This window comes from Anas platyrhynchos, chromosome 14, assembly GCF_047663525.1.
Source record: "Anas platyrhynchos isolate ZD024472 breed Pekin duck chromosome 14, IASCAAS_PekinDuck_T2T, whole genome shotgun sequence".
Classification (NCBI taxonomy): domain Eukaryota; kingdom Metazoa; phylum Chordata; class Aves; order Anseriformes; family Anatidae; genus Anas; species Anas platyrhynchos.
Genome location: NC_092600.1, coordinates 14,605,329 through 14,631,122, shown reverse-complemented (window position 1 = coordinate 14,631,122; position 25,794 = coordinate 14,605,329). Strand labels below are relative to the sequence as shown.

Here is a 25,794-nt window from a genome sequence, read left to right as displayed (position 1 = left end):
TCAGTCATTTATTACAAGTGAAAAGCTCAGTCCATACTACCACACAGCAAAATGTTTTATGAATGCCTTGCCGTTAATCTGCTTTGACAAAAAATAATCAAATCTACCAGGGCAATCTGTAGAAACAAACAGTAAATGTACATAGGACGTTAACAGACAGCCCATGTAGCCAATGTCCCCATTTCTGCAGAGATCCTGCTTCTCTTCTCACATGCACTGGTGCCACCATGCTGAGTTTGGTGGTTATTCCTGAACACATTAACTAGAGGAACTTCATGCCAGGGTTAGCCAGAAAGGAGCAAAATGTGTTGTACGTAAATTTCAAACTACAGAACAACTCCTGTTCAGTGATGGTAAGTTCTTGCAAGATCAGGCAGGTTTAAAAGGGCTGGTACAGGAAGACAAATACCTGCTCTGGTCCCAGTCACCCTCTGCAGTCCCAGCACACAGTGGGACACCAAGTGATTCTCCAGTGTGCGTCTCAGCAGCACCATGCAATGGTCCTCTGGCTGTACTTAGGGGCATGCTTCCTAGACACCTCATTTGAATGCTTGTATTTTTACATTGGATGTTATGGAAAAGTGTTCTTCACTTTATGGATTTATTTAAGCTTTCCAGTTCTACTTAGGGCAAAAGAAAGCCTAGGTGAGGCAGCTGTGTTTCCACTTCAGGACCTTGGCATCCGCAAAGTGCCCTGTAAGATTAGTTGGGGTTACTTGGTTGACATTAGTGTCAGAATCATCTGCTCAGCCCACGTGTCCCTGGGGTTAATTTAATACCTTCTTTATCAAAATCTTTATCTTACAAGGCAATTGCATGACTTGTAAGGAAATAGGACTTGTACAAATGCCATGAGAGCATTGGGTTGGGGGGTTGTTGGTTTGTTTGTTTTTCCAATAGTAAAACAGAAAAAATCAAGTAATGGATTTATACCAAGGTTGGATTGTGCCTGGTAGATCCTCAGCTGAGGAGCATGTCAGAGCCTGATTTGCAAAGGACTCTAAGAAAGGTAACACACCAGAGTGCTGTCACAGTTTCCAGGCGGCTGGTGGTTGAGAAATGAAGGGAAGGAGCGAACATCTTTGCCAGCTGCTCGAACCACACACAAAAGAGAATCCCCTGCCATAGTCCAACATCGCTCCTGTCCAGTAAGCATATATTTTTATTATATCAGATACTATATTACAATTATACTGTTGGCACTGAAGATATATTTTAAATATTATGTAAGTGGAAGCTTTTTATAACACAATATATAGAATGCCTAATTTCTGTAGCCCTATGTTTTATAAAAAATTAATCTATTGAAATATTCCTGATTATAGAAGTAAGGTCTGATCGGTACTAGTGTAATACTATGCTTATTCCTCAAGATGGGACATTTTCCCCTGTTACTGTGCTTCTGCATATGCTTCTATGTGGTCCTTCAATATATTCCATTGAGTTACCAGTGGTCATCGAAAGTGGCGTTCAGCTGGGAGAAGCTACGTGCACACAGGGATATGGCACCTCCGTCTGTCACATTTATTGCCTTCATGCCAATACCATCCACTCCTAGCAAGGATGTGGAGCACAGCAGCTCTGGTAGCAGCTCCAGTAGTGTGCTGGGATTCACATAAGCGATGCAGTGCTGTGAGAGTAGCCTTGTCCTCTAGTTACGCAGTGTTGTCTATTTGGTTTTTATTTAATAGGCACTCGATAAAGACATCGGTTATAGCTGAAGTAATGCACAACACGTACACTGTTCCTTCACGATTCTTCTTGCAATCACTTGAGCAAGTGACACGATTTGATCTAATAAGTAACCTGCTTTTTTCCTCCATCTGTTTGTTGTCAGTCTAAGCAGGTAACTTCATTGGTCAAAAGAAAAAAAAAAAAAGCATTTGTATTGAGCTAGCACAGTGCCTTTCTCCTCTCACAGTGATGCCCCAGATGTGCTCATGAGATGGCATGTGTAGCCTGAAACATTTCCAGAATTTGACCATGCCCTTCTCAAAAGAACAGAAACGTGGTTAGTGGCGTGATACTGTGGTCCCTTGGGGTTAAATTAATTTCCTTAGTCACTCTGATGAATTTGCTGAATCCAGGCTACTGGTAGGGACCATTGGTCATGGTATCTCCTCTTCTGCTCAGCTGTGGCTGTCTGCGGTTCCCAGTAATGATGGGGCTGTGCTAGACAGAGGGAGATGCTGAAAGCCATGGCCCTGATTGTGCCCCCGAGGCATAACCAGCTTCAGTTGTGGTCCTGCAGGAGCCCAGGGCCTGCCTGCACATACCCGGTGTTGGGGCCTAGATTGCTACCTCTCTGCTCCCCTTGGAGTCTGCTGTAGCTGAGATGGAAGGATTTGCCAAGTACCACACAGCAGCAGTATTTCACATAGCTCTAATTGTAAATTCTGGCCGTGACAGTCATTGCCTTTGTGAAACCAGTTATTATCCTGTGCTTGTCTACGATCCCACTCATTCCAGCCAGAGACTTGTGTGCATCAGTGCCCAGAAAGCCGCTGGGTTTTCCGTGAGCAGCATCTATGTACATGGCACGTGTGCTCCAGCCAGCAGATGACAGAGATCCAGTGACTGTGAGAGAGTCGTACTCTGCATGGAAATGTCTTTGGGTTTGCTTTTTATGTTCTTGGTAAATGTTAGTTTGTAAACTTGCAAAGCCTCCCGTCACTCATAAATGGGGCTTGCAATATTTATGGCAAATACTTAGTACTACAGCTTTCTAAATAAAACATAGTACGCTATGCTAATCTCATGCCATCATAAATCCTACTGCCAGCACGTGGAAGGTAGTTGCTATGCTGGCTTCTAAGTTACAGTTAGACTATCTGTCAGTGCTATCAGCTGTGCAAATTTTCTCAAAATTGTGAATGTTTAAATAATGTCTGAATTGTAAGTCTGACTGTTTCACTAGTTACAAGCATTAATCTGCATTTTCATGCCAGCGTTTTCTAGAAAAGCCTTTCTAACATGCATTTTTGGCAACAATCTGTTGAAAATAGGACTGTGATTAATGATAATGCAAAAAGAAAAAGAAAATACCCAATGTACCATGTCTGTTACTGTCAGTGTTCGTTTCCTTGTTACTTTGAATGCATTGCAATGTTGTGCACAACTGCGAGTCGAGCTATAGACCTGCGGGCGCGGATATCCCAAGGTTCAGGCGCTGTGGGCAGAACTTTGGCATTGCCTGGCTGCAACACGGCGAGAACAAACATCTTCGTGTCCGCATGTGGTCTCCGGTAAGACAGCAGCAGCAGCCTCATGACCTTTTTTCTTTTCCATGGAAGTGCCGTGAAAGACTTAAGGAAAAGTGCAGATAATACAATTTGTGCTAACTAAAGCCATGTTAATGGAGCAGCAGCGCATAGCTTCATTCTTACAAATGCTGTTATCTGATGGCAGTTTGTATTAAATTTGTTGAATGGTTTTAAAAATGTTGCTTTTAATAATAAAAAGAAAATATCTGTAGGAGGGTGTCCTTTTGTAAGCCCAGTATGTATTTGTCTCTTAAGGGACACTGTCAGGTTAAAAATGTACAGCCAAATCTTTAAAAGCAAGACTCTGTTGTAAACGTACCTAGCTGCATAGAGCCTGTTAAATTGCTGAACTCTGCTGTAACATTTACATGCTACTGATTTATTTCCATCACAGGTTCGGGACACTCTTATATTTGGTGCAGTTGCATACACCTATCTGATAGTCTGGCCCTTGTAAATAAGAGTTCAAAAATGTTCTACCTGCATCACTGATAGTATTTTGGAGTAGTAAAAATTGAAATCTTATAGACATCTCTTTTCTCTTCAGCATTTTTTCTCAAGTACATGCAGATGACAGGTAATTAAGCTGAAGAAAACACGAGCACTGTTTTAGAGATGAGAAAAGATAAAACAAAACCTGTCAGTGTCCCTTTATCTCTGGTTTGTTGAATACATCCATTCTGGCACACGGAGAAATGCAGAAGAAATTTTGCTAGACTATATATATGTGTATATATATACATATATAAAAACTTGCAAAGCTCCATTTTATAGGGTACAGCATATCCACCAGCACATCCCAAGACAAAGAACATTGTCTTGCATACATGCAGAAATGTGAAAATAAAGCTGTCTGTGTGAAACCTGGTCTTGGTGTCACTCCAGTGCCTGAACAGGTTGGTGTCAGCGTTGCCCCACCAGCCGCTCACCCCAGCCAGCTCTCGGCCGTGCAGGCAGGGAGCAGCCTGGGGACAGCCACTGCTGCCCTTGGAGGCACCCTCGGAGGCATCAGCCCGCTGGAGGAGAGGCCGTTCCTGTGGGAAACGCCAAACCTGACTTCGTGCTGTTGAAGCTCTAATTCAGCACCTCTCCCTAGCATCCAACTGCACCCAGCTGCTGCTAGACCAAGCATGGTTCGGCTCCAAGGCACGTGCGTATGCTTTTCATTCATTTTTCAGCATCAGATTTGCTCAAGTGGATATGCGCTGACCATGAGCGCGGTTCCCACAGCATCTCTGGGAACTCTCCTCCAGGTGTGGTTGGGTGAGGCTGAGGCATGTGCTGCCTCTCAGCCTATGAACATAGTTGCTTTTGAAGTCGATGTGAGCTTTTGCTTATTATGAGATTAATTCTGTAACCTTTGCTCATCTGTGCAGGCCCAGCAAAGGTGGAAAGGGAGGAGGCCTGTCCATGGTGGTGCATTAAGACCTACTTCTCCGCACAAGCAGGAGTCAGTGGCCACCGGGTCCTCTTGTGTTTCAGGCCAGAAACCGCATCTGAGACAGGAACGCGTAGAGAAACCATGCGGCGTGCTGGAGGGAGTGAGGTTTGTCCCTGTGCTGGAGTGTGAAGTGACTGGCAGCGCGGAGATAGCAGGTACCTGTTGGTCTGCACCTAGATTTAATTGAACAAGTTGCCTTGAGGGAAATAATCCCAGAGCATCACCGTCACTAAAGCCAAATATCTGGCACAAAGTGTGAGAGCTCCAAGCCTAAGTGGTGCTGAGCACTCCCGCTGGGAAGAGGGCAGCTTGTTAACGTCCTGCCTGAAGGGAGCGCATAAGAAGGTCTTTAAGTAAACAGTACCAAAAACAAGTGGAAATGACTAGACAAATTTGAAGACAAAGCTACTACTTGTCTTTGTGACACTAATCAAAGAGAAATAAACTGCAGTTAAAGAAGAAACAAATTGGTAAGGTAGCAGTAATAGTGGTATTAGATCCTGAATGGATTTAAATCATCAGGCTAACACGGCAGCCTTCAACCACGACAGGTCTGCCAAGGATGGACACGTTTATAAATCACTGCTGTAGTGCAGTGAAATGACGTGTCAGCTGTAGCTTCGTGATTGCTCCTTTCCAGATGACAACACTGAGGCCAGCTGCAGTGGCACATCCTTACGTGGCCCCGTGGTGGTCAGCCTGGTCTGTGCAGCACAGGTACCGCGTGTGTGGGTTTCCAGCTGGCAGCTTCCCTTTGGGTTCTGTCTCCTAAGTGTGCTTCTCACAATCAGGAGTGTGGGCTGGGTAATTTAGGTGGAGGGGACCAGGCACGGTCACCTCCCTATGGGGCTCTTTTGGTCATACAAGCCCAATTGCTATCGAAGAACTGTCAGCCACAGTCAGCCCCTGATATAACCAAGTCGTGAAATAGCTCGCAAAAATTTTTTCAAAGTTGTTGGTGGGGTGGAAGGCAGGTTTAAGAGAGCTCTGTACATCCACAAGGTCTAGATCCTTCACCCACATTCATATTTAACAAATCCAAGCATATTGTGTCTGTATATTTGTTTACTGCTCTAAATTTTAATTTGAAAAAAGAATATTAAGACTATTATGGAACTGAGACACCTGTAGTTTGCTCTAAATCATCTGCTGCTTTTCTGCAATATTACCATTATAATTTTTAGTACTGCTCATGGCTCCTCATAGCATAGGCCCTGGTGCCAGTGTAGCTGACCAGCGATGTCCCGTAACCATTCTGGCCCTTCTCAGCACTAACACGATCGGTGCCCGGTCAGTGGTACTCAGCCCGTGCGCTGCCAGCTGTGGGAACAGCTTTGGTTTCTGTAACAGTGAGTTACCTTCATCATGATTCAGAGCTCTGCTTAAATAACTAACTTTGTACTTAAGCAGCAAATAATGGCTGGATTTCAGGAGATAGGGGCTGACCTCAGCAAGGCAGTGATGTGCCGAGGAGGCTGTCCACGTGCGCAGTGATGTTCACTGGCTGCCGAGCTCAGGGGATCGCTAGGTGTCACTGGGTGCCTCCCGGTGACGTGGGCTCCAGCGTGGGCTGTGTGAGGGGCGGGAGATGTCAGGTGTCACAGTGCTGCTTGAACCACTTCCATACAGAAACTCCTTTGACAACTGGTCTTGGGAACTAGCTAAAAAAGCAACAGGTCTGTGTAATACGCTGGGGTTGTTACTTTGCGTATTTGTTTGTTTGTGTGTGTGTTTTTGTTGTTGTTGTTGGTTTTTTTTTGTTGTTGTTGTTTAATAAAATGGTCCTTAGCTATATTTGCATTTTAGTCTCATCTTTAAGTGTAGGGAATATCAATTTTTAAGAATCTTGAGGAAATTATTTAACATGTGGTGTCCTTTTGCCTCACCAGGTGTGCACTATATGGGGTTAGGCAGGGGAAGCCCATAAGCAGCAATCCTGCACGTCCTAGCTGGTCAGAGAGCTCGCAGTGGACCTACCCCTGCTGTTTGGCTGGGAGTGGCCAGTTCTTTGCAGACATGGATGTTAGGAGACCTGTCTAGCTCAAGTTCAGCATCCTTCTCATCCCCAAGGCAGCTCTGAAACTCACTTGCAGTATCCAAATCCAACGTGAGCCGAAGGAGTCATTCCCATTCATGCTGCAGTAGCTCCAGCAGGTGTTCGTCCTACTGTGTTTTGCAGGTAGCTCTTTGAGGGTTGTAAGTGTGGGGATCAGGAAGCATCTGAGTAGCAGTGCCAGGTGGCATGAATCCCCCTCTTTTACAGCACATTTCCTTTGTACTTTGCTAACTATAGGCATTACAGTCCCATTAGGGTATTTTTGTATCTAAAAGTCATGTGTTGAAGTCCTTTTCTTGGGTTCGTACCTTGGCTACAGTGGGACCAAACTGCCTGTTGTATGTGAGATGCTCAGGTCCCATGCAGATGGTGTTTCCCATGGGATAAACTTGAAATCCCTTTGTGGTTTGTGTTTTAAGGTGCCTTGATGCTGCAGGGGTCTGCTGGGCTCAGCTCTGCCCCGGACTTGGCACGGAGGCAACAGATGGAGACCATCAGCTTCCAGGCAGGTGTCCCAGCAGCCGTGCAGGGGTGTCACTCCTGCCCTTCCTCTTTTATACTTAACCACTGGAGCTCAAACTGTTTTATGCAGAGTGACAGGGCTTTAACAGAAAGATTCAGGATTCCACTCCTTCCCCTGAATGGCTCCAAGCCTGTGGGCAGAGCACCCCCAGGAGGCAGAAAATGAACTGAGATTCTTCAGGTTCTCAGTGGATGCCATTATTCCCAGCCTGTTCTGGTTAACTCTTCCCTTTTGTCTCATAGAAGTCTGTCCTGCCCCATCTGTTAGTGCAGGGACTCTGGTGGGGGCCTCTGGCAGGAAATTTCCCATTGGGGAGGGTACCCCCTAGCCCCACAGAGAGAATTGCCATATTTGAGTGTGAAACTCCTGCCCCGGGAAGTCCTCTGATGATGCCCTGTTCTCAGGTAAGGCTGGGAAGTGCTGCCTCATGAACAGCCACACGGCTGGGGAGGTAATTTGGACAGAGCTGGGAAGTGAGCGTATCTTTGGCATAGCTGCTCCTTCCCCTAGGGACAAGGCCCTGGAGCAGGAGATGCCCTGAAAGCGAATGGTAGCGGGCTAAAGATTGCCCAGGGCAGGGGCTGGAGGTGCCTCAGGGTGCTGCCGAGGTCTGGCAGGGGTAGACAAAGCCCCTTCTATGTGTTAGAGAGCAGGGAGAGCGCAGCAATGTGGCAAAGCTGGCCCGACCTGTTCCCGGGCTGGGATTTTTCTCCTTTGTCTTTTTTTAACACTTGGCAAAGGGGAGAAATAGATGTTGTCTGGCTGGTCTCCTATGGTTTCGCTCTGGAGGTATTTTTAGTGCACTGATACATGGGCACCTGGGCCCTGGCTCTGCGGGTTTCTTCCTTGTTTGCAAGGAGAGGCAGCCCGGCAGCTCCCCACAGCCCCTATGCAGTCAGGAGTTAAGCCCCGATCCAGGCATTCAGGTACCGGGGATGGCCTTCCTAGCACAGGAACAAGCAAATGGCCCAAGACCTCCGTGGGGAACGGGCTGTCCCCATCCCGTGGTTTGAGGCACCTCTGAGCACGTTCCCTGCCCAGAGCTGCCCCAAATACCCAGTGTTACTGTTCTGTGATGATGCAGGAGATCTTACAGTCACCGGCATTGTCCAGGAAATGTTCCCACACATCGGCGCAGTCTGAATTTCCTGGTACAATGCTCGCTGTTTGTTTGTTTTATCTTAACACCAAAATGTCATTCACTAAAATAAAACAGCCTTCAAAGGCTCCTTTGCTCACGCTGCTCGTGTTGAATTCACAGAACAGCCATCTGGTATCTGCAGCTGAGTTGCCCAGCGCTTGGGGAGATTTTGGAATATTGCTGGTGCTCGATGCTCAGGTGAAGGAGCTACTGCACTGGTGGCTTTGGTGGCTCTCAGACAGAAAGGGAAACAAATTTTAGATGTTAGAGTAGTGGATGGGGGAAGATCTAAAGAACAAGGGCAAAATGGTGTGAGAAGAAATAAAGATTTGGCTGGAAGGTTGTTGATTTAAGACTATGAGAATCAGACGTAAGTCTGTCTGCTCTTGTCTTTGAGAGGATCCTTCCCTTCTAGGTAATGTTTTTTTCTTTGGCAGTGCTTAGTTCACAGTGGGAGGGGAAGTATTTTGCCTTTTGTATTCCGTGCCCATCCCTAGCTGTAAGATGGGAGAGCAGGCTCCGTTCGGGTCTGTCAGTCCCCACAGCTGGTGTAATTCCCTTGTTTGATGCACTTAACACCTATGAAACTTAAAACAATCAGGACTAATTTTCTCAACTGTGCAGTTCTTCTACAGATCTGGTGTTCAATACGCTAGGAGAGAATTGGCTGGAAAAGAGAGCTCCTCCATCTCCTTAGCTTTTAAACTACCCACAGGCTAAATCCCTCCTTTCTGGAAGAGCTGCCAAAGGCTTGAGCTCCTGGCTAATGAGATCCTGCTGCCTTGCCTCAAATTGGCAAACCCTGTGGCATCTTAGATCACTTTACAGAGCAAGTCCCACAATTTCCTGCGTTTTGCCACCTGAATCCAGTAACGCCTGCGTAGCTGGAGCCGGCTGGTCCCAGCACAGTGTTCCTTAGAGACATTGCCAGGTGCCTGATATAACGGGTCCCTCGCAGGAGGGGCAGTGGGGAGGCTTTCTGCAAAGCCTCCGTCTCTTTGGGGATTCCTTCCTTCCCAACAGTAAGTTTGGAGGATGACCTTGGGGAAGGTGCTGCGACTGCGGCGCACGAGGCTGAGCCTGGTGCTGAGCCCCCTACAGCAGCTCCCAGGGGGCTGTGCCGGTGGCCCCAGTGCAGGCGGGTGCTCACAGGGGGGGGGGAAGGATCCCCTTCCAGCCACACACAGCTCACTGCACTGCTTCAATTTGGCACAGAAATTTTTCCTCTAGGCAGAGGCTGTTGCAGGACATTTTGGAATCAAAGAGCTTGGAGTATCAGAGTCATCAGTGGGTGTTGCTTTTACAGAGCAAGCACTGGCTGTGCCTTGTGCAGCCCCTGGTTTGAAAAAACAGCAAGGAAAAAAAAAGGCCGTGTTGTTTTGTCTGAGATTGCTGAGAATGTTAATGAAAGGTAATTAGAAAAAATGTGGTGGTGAGTCCCCGTCTATTAATCTTTATTAGAGTTAAGTTTTCCCTTGCAAATGTGACATGTCATTGGGTTGCTGTCTCCAGAGTACGCTTGGTGGGATATTACAGGGAAGAGTGCTCAGGGTTCCCAAAGTAGCTATTAATTTCCCGAAAGCGCCTTTAGCAGACGAGTCGTGCAGAGAGCCAGCTAAGCTGAGCCAGGGTGGCACCTGAGCCACCAGCAGGAGCTGCTGGGGACGGTGCTGTCAGTCTGTCCTTCATACCCTTACTGCAACCCCGCAGCTCCGAGTGATGATTGCAGCTCACCGGGGTTCCCAGGATAAAAGAAAAACGGCAGAGTGCATTTTGGGGATGGTGGGGGTGCTGGTGTAGCTTCTCTCAGCAGCTGCTTCTTTTTGAGTGGTACCAAGGAGGCGCTGGGCATGCACACACATACGCGGCTTGGTTATCTCACAGCTTTAACCTGGTGATTTGGAACTGGGGTGGGACTGGTGCATTTGTGATTTTTTTTTCTTTTTTTTAAATCGGGACTCCACTGGAAAAAGGTGGGAGAGGCGCAGGATGACAGCAATAGCTATGCAGGCACGGTGATGCCGTGTCAGTTGTCAGGTCTTCATTTCCTTGGAGGCTGGGGGTCAGGCTGAGAACCTGATTCCCTGGTTGAGAGCACGGGCTCTGCAGCAGTTGGTGCAGATAGGAACTTCTGAATCGGTATCTGGCTGTCCCTCGACATGCTCTGGGGCTGCAGCTTCTACCAAGAGCTCCTGCAGGTGCTCCTCTTTGTGGCCAGAGTGAGGAGGGTGAGCACATTGTCCCTGCTTTGTTCTAATCCTGTACTGAAGCTCAAATACCAGGGCAGAACTTCAGTATTTAGGTTTCTGGAACAGATCCAGATTTGTCCTTGCCCTCGTTGGAAAATACATCATTTAAGCTCAGATATAAATTGCAAACAGCCTGTGGTGGAGTGATGCAGCAAAGGCACTGATTTCAGGTCTTCATGTGCTGTTGGGATTTGCTGAGCAATCTGAGATACACCACTGAAGTATTAAAGCTTCTCTTAAAGCCTGCTGGCATGAAAGGACAGCTTCCTGGCTCCTCTTCCTTCTGTTTTTTGACTACTCCATACAGATTTTCTTTTTAATGGGTACGATTTTAACCTTACTGATATATATATAGCTGAGAAAGTAACAGCAGGGATAGGGATGCCTCTGGGCCCAGACTGCAGAGATCAGAAAATGCTCTGCCACCCCTCGTATCACCTTGCATGATTGATGGAATTAATTACAATGTTTTGTCTTGCTCAGGTCTCGTCTGCCCAGCGGCTGCAGACACCCCCAGCCGGGCTCTCCCCGTGCTCCCTGGAAGGACACAATGACAGTGCACCCAAGCTGGCTGCAGAAGCCCAGGGTGGCACAGGAACAGCACTGCGTGTGCCTGGGCTGCCAGGACTTGCCCTGCGCGTGGGCAGGTTTGCAGGGCCTCACCAAATCAGGTACAGGTATTTTCCAGGTGTCTGACAAGCTCTGAGGTCTCAGCATCGCAGGCTACAGTGTGGTGGAGGCGTCCTGTGAAGGGGGCACCAGATACTGACTGCTGCCAGAGATCGGTGCTCTGCTGATTAAATCCTGACACTCAGAGAAACAGGCTTAGATCTCTGTGCCATCTGTAAGGGAGATGCTTCCATTCAGATCAAATTTTTGGCTATAAAACTTTCCCGCTGGTTTTGTAAGGATAAAAATTATATTTTTCAAGCATGCTTATTCAACTATAATGTAGTAAGGTCTTAAATGTGGAAGTGGTTAGTCCTATGCACAGGTTCCAGCATTACAAATGATCCCTTTGATCATCCATTAAAGCACTACTAACGTACCAGTACTAAAGTACATCGCACACCACAGCACCGTGTTTCAGTGCTGTGCCAACAGCTTGGCATTTGATGTGAGGTAGCAATAAACTCGTTTAAAGTACTTTAATGTGGTAATAGAATTGAACTGTAAATAACTGTAGGAGTGACGGTGTTGGTTCTTTTCCTTTTCCTTCTCTTAGCAGGCTCCCTTTTGATATGGTCCACACATTCCCTGGCGGGCAGATGTGTGGCCCTATCATAAACCAATTCCCTTCGAATGTGCTGAAGCTGCAGCAGGGCACCTGGGTGCCGACGGTCCTGTGGGGACATGACTTACTGGTCAGTACTTTTCCAGTCCCACATAACTTCTTCAGGTGTGTGTGATGATGTGCCCTGACTGGAGGTGCAGCAGTAAATAGGCTATAGGGCCTTTCAGGACACCGGGCATTTTCTCTTAGTCAGATAGTTATCAGTATCACACAGAAGTAAGGTCAGCTCGTGTTTCAAAGATTTTTGGTAACAGAACTTGTTATTTTATTTGTGCCAGGCCTTGGAGCTACTTTAATACAGTAACAAAACTGTAAATAATCATGAGTGAAAATGTCAGATTTTTTCCTCCTCTTTACGATTTCCTTTTGGTTTGGTGTGGGCATTCCCTGGTACGCAGATAACATGTCCCTGACATGTTTAAAATAATCACGAAAGACCCTGACGAGGAGCAGCCTGAAACCTGCTTTACTGCAGATGCACGAGGAGCATCGATCTGACTCCAGCCCAGAGCTCCATGATATGCAGAAGTGGGAAGGGAGCCCTGCAGGTAGCACCTTCTGAGCTAGGTAAATGCTGTTAAGGCTTCTAACTTTTTGAGATGCAAAACTTGAAGGAAAGCTTGCTATTTTATTTATGTTTTTAATCTCTTTAAAACATGTTCATATGCCTCTGGGAAACCTCCATCATATACACCTTTTCTCCTTTTCCTTTTTTCCACAGTGCTCAAAATCATCTCCTCCAAAGGTGGACACTTTCAGTGAACACTGGAATGAAATGGAAGGTCTGCGTTGTGCTACCGTTCAGACTTGGCTTTGAAGAGTCTCAGCTCACATCCTCAGAAGAAAGCCCACGATTTTTGGGAGCTCTTTTACATCCCATCAAAATTCATGTTTCACCTCAAGCCCCAGTAAGTTAGCTAGAGCAATATTTCCTCGTTCATAGGGTAACACTTAGCCTTTTACGTTGTCCTCACTGCCATGTTGTGCTGTTAAGGGCAAAAAGCATTGCTTAATACCTTCTAACAACAACTGAGGCTATTTTTAAACACAAATATGTTTCTGTTCTGCACTGCCCATTACTGGGGCATTTTCAGGCTGCTAAGCCTTACCTCTTCTAGGTTACCAGCTGTCTTTCTCATGGCAAACCTACCACAACTATTTCATAAGCTAAATATAATGGTGAACCCATGCAAACATCAGGGTCAATTTTCAATCACATTTTGTTCTCCCCAAAGCAGAAAATGCTTGTTGCTTGGAAGTTGATCTTGGAAATCATTCAAGTGCTCTCTGAGGTTTTCAGAGATGTCCGTTCTGAGGAGGTACCAAACGTGCACACGTGGGCCTGACAGAGCTGACGAATGTGCACCTGATGACTTCCCGTGCTTGCTGCGCCAGAGTCAAGCAGCTGTAGGACTGAGACTTGGGGTGTAACGGTGAGCAAAAGCTTCAGGTAAGACATTTATCAGCTTTTACTCGTCTGCCGGTAGCACATATCGCTACGTTCATATCCTACGTGGATAACCTGGATCTAGTATCTTCCACTCTCTGTAACTCCTCAGCTCAAAATTAACATAGAGCAAGAATTATTATTTTTGAATGGTGAAAATAGTACAAGAAGTCCGCATATAACCAACATCCAGCCACTTTAGCAGCACAACACTGGATCTATGTGTATCACTTCTCTGTGAGTGTTCGGGCTGAAATGAAATACATGTACAGAAAGGTTTCCAATCGGCTACGTCACCGTAGTGCTGTGTGAGACACGTAGATGTACAGTGGGGTCCCTGCTGCATCCACACCTCCCCCAGGGCTTTAGGGCTGCTTCAGCAGAGGCACTGTGTGGGATGAATCCCCCTGGGAAGTGCAGTCTTTGGAGAGAGGAAACATAAAGCATCTGTGCAGTGTGTTCATTTAATGTGTTCATCCAACTATTTCAGCATTCTGGTTTCTTCTTGAAGCTATCTTTCCCACCTTGGAAGGAAAGGTGCTTTGTGGGGGAAGTTCTTCATTTAAAAATTAAATAAAGTTAAGCCTTCACTGCAGCTTTTATGTTTATGGTGTTCAAAACAGTTTCAAAAAACATGTACCACCAGTGGAGATAACTTTACTTTTCATCAACGTGCAAACCAGAAACCGGTGCTTACTACAGATATCTAATTCAGTACATCTTGATCTCATCTGCTGCGAGTGTGTTTCAGACTATCAAAGGAAAAATAAGCAATTCTTTCCAACAGATCTTAATCTAGTGCCAGTTTAAATATCTGCCCAGCTTTGCTAGCTGGAGGCACTTGTTACGGACCAGATACATATCTAATAAGTGAGTGAGGAGGAAGGAATGGCATTGTGGCATGTAAAAGTTTTGGCCAAAGATTAAACCACAGTTGTGCATTAATTTGAGACAATAACAAAACAGTGTGTGCCTGAAATTGTGCCCAATTAGTTACCTGCTCCCAAACCGATTCTTGTATCTGACAAGAGGTTACACCGACCTGTTTTTAAAGCATATTCTTTATGTTTAAAATGAAGTTGGAAAGATGTGCAAGAATCTAGGCATGAACATTGGGTGCTGATGTGCACACAGATTAAAATCATGTTTTCAGGTTGTAACAGGCAGTATCATAATGGAAATAATTACATGGGACTTGGGGTTGGGGAAAAAAAAACATGCCTGGTACCAGTCCAGAACCTTTTTGTTCCTACGTGAAACATTTGTTTGGTTCCAGCACCAGCAGACTTGGCACGTTTGTCTTGTTAAGAAGAAGACGTTGGTGATGGGGAGTTTGTTGTTGGCACCGATTGCTTCTGCAGGAGTAGCTGGAACCTGGCTGGTGTTTTACAGCAGATAGCTGCCTCACCACAAATGATGTGCAGTGCTGGGTAAGATTTAGCAGAGCACTGGGCACAGGCTGCCGTGAGGTTGGCTCGGGACTGCCCCGGGCTCTGGCTGCTCTTGCGGACGCATCGGCTGAGGCAACGTCACTGACAGGCGGCCATCCCACAGCCCCGCGCCTTGTGTCTCCATTCAGTCTCTGCTCATAAAGTGCCCACACGTTACAAGGGCTGTAAATACTGGCTGCAAGGCAAGATGTGGCCTGTTGCTTCTATCACACATGAGCTGGTTTCTGGAGTCGGACACCGTGCTGCTGGGGGCAGCATCTGCAGGCAGCTGGACTCGCACCAAAGCTGGATGGGGAGCCTGTCCTGCCTGGGGGTGCCAGAGGGAACAACAAATCCTGGAGGCTGCAAGTCCAAAGTAAGAGAAGCTCAGCAGCAAAGCGTGTTTCCGTGCGTCCTTGTCTTTAAAGGTCACTGGCAGATAGCACGAACAGTTATTTCCATTTTTCACATTTTGGGTAGCTAAGGCACAGAGCAGGAAGGAATTTTTCAGGCAGGAGTCCGGTTTGAGGTTGTGTTGCCTTATCATTTCACCCAAGAAGAGTATACTGGTTATGATTCAGTGTTTTATTTTCTTTGTTGCTGTAGACACTGTTGTCAAGTCCCAGAGTTTGCTGTAAATAAGCCTACAGTATAAATGACATTTGTTTTCCACAATATCAGTTTTCTGCCTCCTCTCTCTATCCTGTCTTTCCAGCACTTCCTTTAGAAAAGCTACAAAGATAAGTCATGCAGTGGGTCTGACCTGATGCTTACACGCTGAGATGGGGCAGGAATACCACCGGTGTGCTGCTGCCTGGCTCCACATCACAGCCGTGGCCACGCTGCTGCCTTGCCCTGCACGCTGGGCAGCCACCGCTCTCGGCAGGTGGCAGGAGTCCGACCTTCACCTCTCTTCCCAGCAAGAGTGGGTGTCTCTGTTTTGAAGCTGCTGGGAGCCCGGCGCATAGCTACCGAAAATAAATGTGGCAGGAGCCGATTGATTTATCTGCGTGTCCTAGCCCAGCAATTAATTCTGCTTTTGGGAGGCAGAACCGAAGCAGCAAACATGTCGTAATGCCAGATCGGAGCTGATAATGGATTCCTCCCTTCCTCAGCCCTTCGCTAGCGCAGAGATCAGCCTATTAAGGAATAATCTCCCAGAGCATCAGGGCCGGCTCCAGGGAGGATCACCACCGGCTGCGCCGTGGCAGCGTGGAGCCCAGCCGACAGCTGGAGATGGAGCCAGAACCCACAGGTGCTGGGGCTGGGAGGGAGGAGGCAGCAGGGGCTCGGAGGGGTGGCTGCCCACCCACCGTGCTCCCGAGGGGCTGCGGGGCTGCACAGAGCAGGGAAGTCACTGCTCTAGCTGTACTTTTTGCCACGTTGCTTTGAGACTTCTTATCACTTATGATTTTACCCCGTGCTGTTTGCTGATGGTATCTGCGTGGGTTGGCCCCAACCCCATGAGCTGGGCAGCGGGGCCAGCACACGGTACCTGCCTCCTCGCGTTGGAGGCAGCTGCAGCTGATGGTTGTGTGCAACTGCTCAATGGGAGCTTTGTGGGGAAACCGAGGCCACCAGGGTGGTTCTGGTCTGGGAGCAGTGGTTGGGGTGTGCTGCCCACGGGCACTGCTGGATGTCTGAGGGCCCCGGGGTAGCACGGGTGCTGCAGTGGGCACCTGTCCTGGTGGTGTAGGAGCAGGGGAAGGAGGGAGCGGGCTGCACGCCCTCGCCCTGCCCACACACTCGTGTGAGCTGTGGGTTACGTTTGGCCAAACCATTCAGGGTGCTAAGGAGCTGACTGAGATGCTGTCGTTGGGAGCTGCAGCACGTACCGCTCCCCAGCAGGAAGGCTTTGCTGGCCTGGCAGCAGCACAGCAGCTCACTGAGGCATCAGCCACGAGTGCAGACCCAGTGCCTCAAAGAGGAAGCGCTAAGGAGAAGGCTGCTGCCAAAGCTGATCTCTCTGATCCTCCTGTTAAATTCCCTGTGTGTACAGTGACTCTGGAGATGGCTTTTGATAGAATTTCACTTTAGCTAAGGCAAAAGAACTAAGTTGAACCTTTGGTCTCTTTCACAAATCTTTCTGATTCACTCAAGTAGAACCAACGTGGCCACTTTTTCATCCTGACTTGTCTTTTACGTGCATGTGGCAGTGTGGGACTGAACTTTTGATGTAGTTTAGCATGTACAAATTGAAATGTAAGAGCTGAAAATGTTGCATCCATTTTCAAGAGATGCCCTGGTCCTGTTAAGCCAAGACCAAGAAATGGTCCCGTGAGCTCTTAACCCAGAAACAACAGGGCTCTGGTTGTCAAAGCACACCTTATTAAACAGGTACCTGAGAACAGAGAAAAGATAAATATTGCAGGGAAGATAAAGTCTCAGGTTGTTTTCTGCAGACCTGCATTGTCACAGGAATATGCGTGTCTGCATGCTGCGTTCAGAGCTAAGGCAGATCCTTCTGGGAGGTGTTATGATTGTCTTTATCACTGCAGCACCCATCGAGGTAGGCCTCTTTCTGCCACAGGACGGGGCTTTGGACATCCCGCAGGCAGGCAGTGACACCCAGCAGCTGACAGCAGGCAGATAACCAAGCGTGGGGTACTCCTGACATCGCAGACTACCTGTCTGGGGCTGTCCCGTCCCTAAGGACAGCACAGACAGAGCAAAGCAGGTGGTGCTCGTTTGAGAAAATCAGTTCCTGAAGTGATGTGTTTGTAGCAGTACAATTGTGGGCAGAAAAGGCAACATCTTTGGGGGTGAAACTTCTATGAAAACTCTGTGGCCAGAGATCCAAATGGTGTGAGTATGTGTAACAGGCAGCCAAGATGTTACCCTGCTGCTGCTCTGGATTCATCTCACCGGCTCCAGAATTTGTAGAAGGATGCAGAGCTAGAAAACTCTTCTTGAAACAGAGTCTGGTGTGAAATACGGCTCTAATGAAATGTGACAGTGTGGCTTTTGTGTTGCTGCAGTCAATTCATCAATATGAAGAGGGCAAACGCTTTGACAGGAGGCGTGGGATGATTAATGGGCTGCTACATGCTTCGTGTTTTGTTGAAATCAACACCACCTGCTAAGGCTGGAGCTTTATTAATTGTAAAGGTTGTTAACAGTCACCCTCTGAACTCTGCGGGGTTTTTCAGGCGTACGTACATGGTCATTTGGGGGCCGCAGGCTGACAGACTCAGACTGAGCTAACCAGCGCTGTGTCAGGCCTCGTGGTTTTGGTGTGCTCTGGCCTTGGCTGAAGCTTAGGTGACCTGAGGCTGGGTGAGAAAACAGTAGCCCAGCAGGCCAGCCGGGTGCCTACTTTTGGCATGAAGGGCAAAGTTACACTTGGTGTTCCTTGGGTTATCTAACAAGTAACAAGCAGGTTTCTTGCAGGAGGTGGGAAAAGCAGTGTTAAAGCTTTGTGGGGCTGCTGCTGCGCCCTGAGGATGCTCTGGGGCTGGCGCAGTGCAGGCAGCACCGCGCTGTGTTTCTTTGCCAAGTTCTGGCCCCCGGGTGAGCTGCTGCTGAGTGCCGCTCTGCTGCTGCCTCGGCTCCCGCTGTGCAGTCCCGGTGCCCTCCTGGCACCAGCAGGACCTCACGGCTGCAGGACGCCAGTGGGGCCAAACCACCAAACCTCAGCCTTGGGGCCAAGCCTCGCTTAGGGATCCAGATTGCCCTTAGAGGCAGGCGCTGCCGTTGGGGTTGAGCACAGGTCTGCACGTTTGCAGAACCGAAAGCATAAAGCCCAGCCTAAGAAAAATGTAGCAAATTAATTTTCCAGAGACTTCCCCCTCCCTTCTGAAAGGGACGCCTTCAGTTGGGGGGGGGAAAGAAATGTCAATTTGAAACAAAAGACCAATGAATATGGTGGCCCTTCTTCTTTTGCAAGTTTAAACACCTCATCTTTCCTTAGAGAACAGCTCTAAATCATTTTATTTGCAAACCCTAAGCAGGAATTTGTATTCATGGTAAGACATTTATTGAGTTAATTTATTTAAGGCTGGGGCATAATTTCTAATAATGGAAGAGTCTCTAGGCCCAGTGAAATTGTCTCCCTGATAGGACATTAATATTTTAAGGGATTATAATGCTGTGTCAATTGATCTGTGTCTTTAAGGGAGTAGGTTAGCAGTTATTGATGAACACTCATATGAAGGATTATCTTAAATAAATCTGCTGCTCTGTAGACCGATGCCTGCCACAGGGCTGCTTTGCCACGCTGACTGCAAGGTGGCTTCGGGGTCTGGGCAAATGGGGATGAAGGAAATAAGGAGGAAAAATAACACGATGCGAGTCTGCAGGGTCTCTCGGTGGCTGTATTTCCCCGTTCTTAGCAGTGGGGACCATTTACGCTGTTTGAATGATTTAAAAAGAGGAAAAAATGAACTAAAAGCATTGTTTGTTTTATTGCTGTATAGAATGGGATGTTGCGCTATTAAAGATGGCATTGAACAGGTCTTTAAGAAGAGGTTAACAAAGGCACCGTGACCAGACTGTTTTAGGGGCAGCGTGCCCGAGGGAAGGGCTGGCAGCACCCACTGCTTGGTGGCGGCGCCCTCACCCCAGGTCACGGCGGCAGCGTGAGCAAAGTGCTGCCAAGAGCCTGAAACCTGGAAAGGCACCGAGGCGCTGTCCCAGGCTGTCACCTCGCGGTGTGTTGGCTGGGGTAGCTTCTGAGGGGCCTCGTTCCTGGGAAGCACTAAATGTCCTTGCAGCCAGGTGATCCCACCGTGCTGCGGCGTTAGGGTAACTCTGAAGTGCAGAGACTCCTGGCACAGACAGCTGCAGGGTTCCCTACACTGCTGGGAGTGTGTTCACTGGGCTCCAGTGTAAGGTTTTATTTACTCATGTATGAGTTGTTCCTCTTCCTGCAATAGGCAATGTATTTATCTATTAAAACAGCAAAATTCTGCTCTGAGAGAAACGCTGGCAGTCTGCTTCTATGTCCATGGCAGCACTGTGGGCATTGGACATTTATTGAAGAAAACTGAACTTCAGCATGGAAGGAAACGCAGTCACAAGGCAGCTTTGAGTGTGCTGCCTGCAACAGCAAAATAAATGTGTTAGGAAAAAATGGGCCGTGGGGGCCTTCAAGACATTACATGTCTGTTTTTTTCCCTGAAACTTACTGTGGAGAGGAGCATTTCACTGCCCTACAGAAATTCAGGCTGATATGTACGTAAGATGAATGCTCAAGTCTGAACTGTGCTCCTTGGGGCCCCATCCACTATTTTTTTTTCCTACATGCCTGTTCATCAGTGTGTTGTCAAGCCCTCGATTAATGAGCCGCTGGCAGCTCTGTTTGTCCTCACTCCCCCCCTTTGACCACGCTGGGTCCTTTCCCTGCAGCAAGGTGCTGCTCAGCTTGGCTCACGGCGACACGTCTGCTTGCAGGAGCCTGATGCTCAGCGAGGACAAATTAAAAAGAAAGCGAGTCCTTCTCTTGCTCCTTTTGTCCTCCAAGAGGTCAACGAGTCCCTCCTGCTTCTCCTCCGGAGGGATGGGCCAGGGCAGGTAGCACTCGCTCACCTAAATCACGTCGTTGCTTAATTGCCCTATGGGCCTGCCACAGTGCACGCCTCAGCTCCGCCATGGAGACTGGCCAAGGAAGTGCTGGAACAAAGCAGTTCCCCTTTGTCCTGGCTGTGGAAGATGACTGAGGAAAGCAATCCCAAAACCACCCAGCACATCTGGGTTTTACATTTACCCATTCAGTGTTTTTGAATCCCTGTTAGCTTGGAAGAAGCAGCTCCACGTGTTGACTGTGGACGTTGTGGCTGTGTTTCTGCTGTAGCCTTCTGGTACAGCCCTTGGTCTGATATAATGGGAGATTAATTAGAAATTAATTGTCTGATGCATCTCCTCTCCATTCATTTATCATTCTGACCCTCTAGTTCCTTTCAGTCTAAATGGCACCGTCTCATTATTATCAAGTTCTGCTCACGTGTAAAATCTTTCCCTAATTACCTTTGTTTCCTGTTTTGCTTTATTTACTGTTAGTGTAAGAAGATCCTCTGACCTTTATCCACTTCTTTACATGTACAGTTTGGAAGGGTGTACTATTTTGTGTCCCACGAGGGAGTTAATGCTGTGCGTGCTTGTCTCAGCTGATAGGAACAAGAATAATTATGTCTCACATCAAATACCTGCACATACACAATGGAGGAGACTGAGCGAGCAGAAGTGCTGAGGTGGGAGGGACCGTATATATAGGGTTACTATTTCAGGGTTGGCAAGTAGAGAGCGAAATCATAGAAAGCAATGTTGCTTGGCTTGTGATCTCTGTGCCTGTTGTGAGGAGGGAAGTTGAACTTTCTGCACCCAGCCCTGGATCCCCGCCTGCAATGAGGGGCAGGTTTGCCGAATGAATGAAACCCGTGCTCTGAAATAATTGCCCAATGTGACTGAGCACAGACAGCTGTGAGCTCACGGACCTGCAGCCACAGGAGACTGAAAATTGCAGGCAAGTTTAGATTACAGCTTGAGTTAAGCTATCCATTGTAGGAGAAAAAGGTGCCTCAAGCATGCTAAGTTACTGTATAAAATGGTAATGACTTAGAAGTTTTACATCCATTGTATTTGTTTAGAGTAAATGAATTGACCAGACAGAAGGCAAACGACATTTTGGAGGAAGCATTTCACGTAAGTAAATCTCAGTAACCTTCATTTTGATATGATTTAAGACTTTCTGCACTTATTTAAAGAACTCAGCCCTGCAAGCTGCAGGCAGACCTGTGTACATGCTGGGTGGGCAGATGTGAGCATGAGCTGGCACTTCTCAGAGCAGCTTGAAGGATAAGAGTTTACATCTTGAGAACATAAATGCATTACCTGGGTGTGGTTTTAACACTCTTACAAAAGGACTGAATCTAATTTTATGTAAACTCTACTTGCATCTTGGAGTTACTTCTGATCTTCAGTGGAATGAGTAAGGCAGGAATCAGGCCTGTAGCGTATGGGGGTGAGGGGGTGTCATATAGATAACAGGACTGTTTCCCCTCTCTCATACTGCCGTAAAATAAAAGGAGGAGTACAGGTGAGGTCAAGGCACATAAATGTGTGTGCTACTCGCAGTACCAGCACATAGGAGAGGGCTCTCTGTTTTTAAATTACCCTGGTTGGTATGTGTCATGCAGCCTGGGACTCTCTGGGGGCGGTTGCTGTTGGCCTTTTTGGTGTGGGTGCTGCTGCCTGTTGCCCGCTGAGACCCATACGTGGGTGCTGAGGGTCTGCCCTGCACTGAAGCACAGCAAGGACTGCCTTGAACACGTGTAGGTATGCGCTACAGCCTCAGCCAGTCACCTCGGCAGTGCCTGCTTTTTGTGGAGCTGAGGTCATTTTTCATGTGATGTAATGACAGTGACATGGATGGAAAGAATCTACCTTTTCTTTTTTTTTTTTTTTTTTTTCCCCATGAGCAAAAGTTCACAGAAGTTCTTGAAGGATTTCTGTGGGTACCATAAAGTTGCCTGATTACCTGCCTGTGACTCCAGATAACCACTCAAGGCAAGTGAAAAGCAAAAAGCAGAATGCAATGGGCGGCATCCGGCCCTGAGCAGCCAGCTCTCCGTGCCAGGGTCACTCCCTGCCCCAGCCAGCACGTGCCTTGCTGGACCTGGGCTGCCATATCTGCTTCAAAGCCCACCTCCTGCTGTTTCAGGCAGACACCAAGCCAGTAATGATCTCCTGGACTTGGTCCAGTTACCAGCAAAGTGGCTGAAATTAGAGTTCTTCAAACAGAAATCAGCAGGACAAAAAAAAAGTTCAGATCAGGAAAAAGAAAAACTCAGATTTTGACAGAATACTGAAACATGAAAGGCTTAAGTCAATATTCTTTGTTCTACTTTCTCTTGCTTAACACACTTAAACTCTTTTCTCAATGACTTGTTTTATTCAGAAAATGCTAAAAGCAAAAATATTTTAAAGCTAAAAGGTTAGAAAGTTCATTTTGGTGTTACCCACTTGCCGGTACTGGTGCTGTTTGCAGGTCCTCCAGCCCCCCTTCTTCTTGCACCCACCCCTTCTGTCTCCTTTCGTCCTGGCCAGCTGAGGTCTGAGCTCCTGTATCTGCTGGCATGTGACAGCATCCCACTAACTTTTTAGTTCTGTAACAATAGGATTGATTTTGTGTAATTTGATTTTAGTGTCAAATAACTAAGAGTTTCCAGTAAGAGTGGCTTGCAGAAAAATACAACACACAATTGTTTTCCTGTTAACTCTGCTTTCTTCTTTGTAACAGCTCCATGTTTTCTCCTGGGCTCCCAAAATAGATTTTTAACATGAAAAATTAAAACTTTGTTCTGGGAAGAACAAAATTTCAAGTTAAACACAACAAGCAGAAAACAATTATTTCATGTTAAACTTTGAATCTGAGGAACTTGAGAGGTAAATCACTTTGAATGAACTGAAACAGAAAGCTTTTTGTGATTTGTTTGGTCAGTAAGTTAAAATTTGAACAGCTCTCAATCATGAGAATGCACAACTCCTGCAGCAGCTGTGCAGAGAGCAGGTCGTGCCGTGAACCTTTCCTTACAGCAGCCGCTGCCCACCCACATCCCCCAAGCAGTCATCTCTCAGGATCCGACAGCTGCTCGTAACTCAGGCTGGGCAGGGCAAAGAAGGAAATAAATAAATTTGGCTTCAGTCACTCAAAACCATGCCTAGATAAACGTGCTGACCTTGATGTGAATTCTTGGTTTCTACAAAGCCAGTTAGGTCTGATCCCAGGGTACGTGGTGCTGTTTGCTTCGTGCATCAGCCTGTAATTGTGTTTAGCAACTGCATTCGTGCCAGTGGCCAAAGAAAGCTCAGCACGGGATGGTGCAGCCACGTGGCAGTCGTGAAGCTGGAAACTCCCGGTGGTGGTGGTACAGTGGTGCCTTTCCCTGGAACATTAATCCCTTGAGAGAATACAGGGAACAAAAAGGCAGTCGCTGGCTGTCCGGCCTGTGTGCAGCACAGTTCCCATCTGCTGGCTGCGCTGACCACAGATGGGCAAAAGAGGTGCTGAAACTGCGGCCTGGGTTGCACTCTGGGGTTTTCTTCAGGAGAGCAAAGGCAAAGCCAAACGATCCACGTCTCTCTGTGGCCAAGACAGAAGAGTCCTGACAGGACGTGCCTCAAACCTTGGCCTGGGAATGAAAGCCCAGGAGTGAAACTGGCTGTCCTGACATTTCAGATGTGGGCTTGCTTGTGTTTGGTTCTGGCAGGCTGAGGCTTCAGGTGTGAGGGTGTCCGGGTGCTGCAGGGTCTGTGTGGGGAGCACAGGGGAAGGACACAGGGTGCCCTCGGGCTGCCAGCAGCACAAGCTGCTTGTCACGGCGTGTCCTGCGGAGTGAAGGAAATGCAACAGGCAGGTTATGCCCAAGTTCATCAGGAAAATTTTCCTGATAAATAGAGGCAGCACCTAAATGGGCAAAGTAAATGCAACGTTTTTATTTCTGCATTTATTTCTTCTGTCTTCCCTCAACAGCTTTTATTCTCTGCACATGTGCCTGTGTGGCAGCTTCTGCAGTTTGTAGCAGTGTGGCTTGAGGAAACCTTGTGAACTGCCATCTAACGCTTAGCAGCTGATCACATGGGGCTGCTTTTCTGGGTGGCTTTCTAGATCCTTGCAACAGCTCCTTTTGCCTGGCGTTGGGATGCCATTTGCCACGAGGGTATCAGAGAACGTGCTCATCTCCTGCTCTGAGTGAGATGCAGGCAGCACTCCCAGCTGTGAGGTGGGAGGCGACGCGGGGCTGCGCTGTGCTGCTGGGTGTGCAGGAGCCCAGCACCAAGGGTGACGTGGGCAGCAGCTCGGAGGAGCCTGGATACCTCTTGGGGCCCCATCAGGTGGTGGTGTACATCTGTTACCTCTCGCTCTGTTCCCTATGAACAGAATTACTGCACCTGCCCGTGGCTTTCCTCCTCTCGTGTTTTCACTCCTCTCAGCCCTTCAGAATTAGGGGATGGAGCAGACCTGCTGTCATTCTTGGTCTTCAACAAAAAGCACAGTCTCACAGTTTGGGCACGCCTCTGTCTCTCGCTATTTCAATAAATAGCTAAGAAATGCTTTGGTTATGTTCAGTTCTGGGCACTGCTGTCACCTTTTTCTTGCCATTGAGTACTTCAGGATGCTGAGTTTCTAGCTCTCGGGTACTTACAGAGCACCCTTTCTCTGCCTCCCAGCCTTTGATATACTTCCCTTCACAGCCGTGCTCTGAAGAAGGAGAAAAGATTTTCCTTGTTCTGTGGAGAATTAGCAGAGGCATAGAGAAATGGAGATTGTTTAGCTCAGGTCTGTGGCAGCAGCAGCAGCTATAAATTTATCCAAGTTGCTTTGTTTCCGCTGTCTTTGCTAGATAACGGGTTGCACTGTGTGTTTCGTTTTGGCTAACTGGTGGCACAACAGGGTTGTTAAGACAACTTTTTACTACTTATGAGGTCTCCATCCACTAGTCATCAAAATAAATAGAGTTTGGCTTGCTTTCTTCAAAATAAGGTCTTAGTAACTAGGACCAGATGCAATAAAATTGTTTAGAAACCGATGCACAAAAATGCAAGCAACCACAGCTCCTTTGCAAAATGGATGTTAATGAAGGGTCCCTCGGCTGAAATTCATAAATTTCCATATTTTGACCAAATGCTACTTTATAGCATTATCCTTTCTGTCTTAAGTTCTTTTAATGGGACTGATTCTTCTTTCTCATCAAAATTGTGGCCTTATGCTGTGTAAGCAGGCAGATGATTTCTCTAGCCTTATATGATTGTTACAGCAAGGAGCCCTTGGTAACATCTGGAAGCATCTGAACACCATGTTCAGGCAGAAAGCAAAAAGGCTTGTTAGGAATTTGGACATTAGATAGATATTACAGCATATTTCATTTTGAAAAGCTTCCTGTCTTTCTGCAGTGGGATTCTCATTGCAAGGCCCTGCATTTGTGGTGCCTGAATGCTCAGGGTGAAGATGTC

At 47.4% G+C, this 25,794-nt stretch overlaps 1 protein-coding gene and 1 long non-coding RNA gene across 7 annotated transcripts in view; one reads left to right on the top strand and one right to left on the bottom strand.

The window, feature by feature from the left end:
- Positions 1–42: 42 nt before the first annotated feature.
- GABRP (gamma-aminobutyric acid type A receptor subunit pi) overlaps positions 43–25,794 on the top strand; it is a 40,543-nt gene continuing 14,791 nt past the window's right edge. The window contains exons 1-5 of one of the 2 annotated variants that reach the window (XM_038186377.2): positions 43–5,421; positions 11,157–11,344; positions 11,899–12,037; positions 12,689–13,417; positions 15,560–16,099. The gene's annotated coding sequence lies outside the window, so the exon portion shown is untranslated. Of the gene's footprint in view, positions 5,422–11,156; positions 11,345–11,898; positions 12,038–12,688; positions 13,418–15,559; positions 16,100–20,366; positions 21,305–21,428; positions 21,484–25,794 lie in introns of those variants that run through there. The other variant, XM_072023592.1, reaches the window with a different exon arrangement.
- The window catches only part of LOC106018765 (uncharacterized), a 45,213-nt gene continuing 40,918 nt past the window's right edge, over positions 21,500–25,794 (bottom strand). For 2 of the 5 annotated variants that reach the window (XR_011803459.1, XR_011803462.1), the window contains exon 10: positions 21,505–25,071. This is a non-coding gene — a long non-coding RNA (uncharacterized lncRNA). Of the gene's footprint in view, positions 25,072–25,794 lie in introns of all 5 variants that reach the window. The other 3 variants (XR_011803461.1, XR_011803458.1, XR_011803460.1) reach the window with 3 other exon arrangements.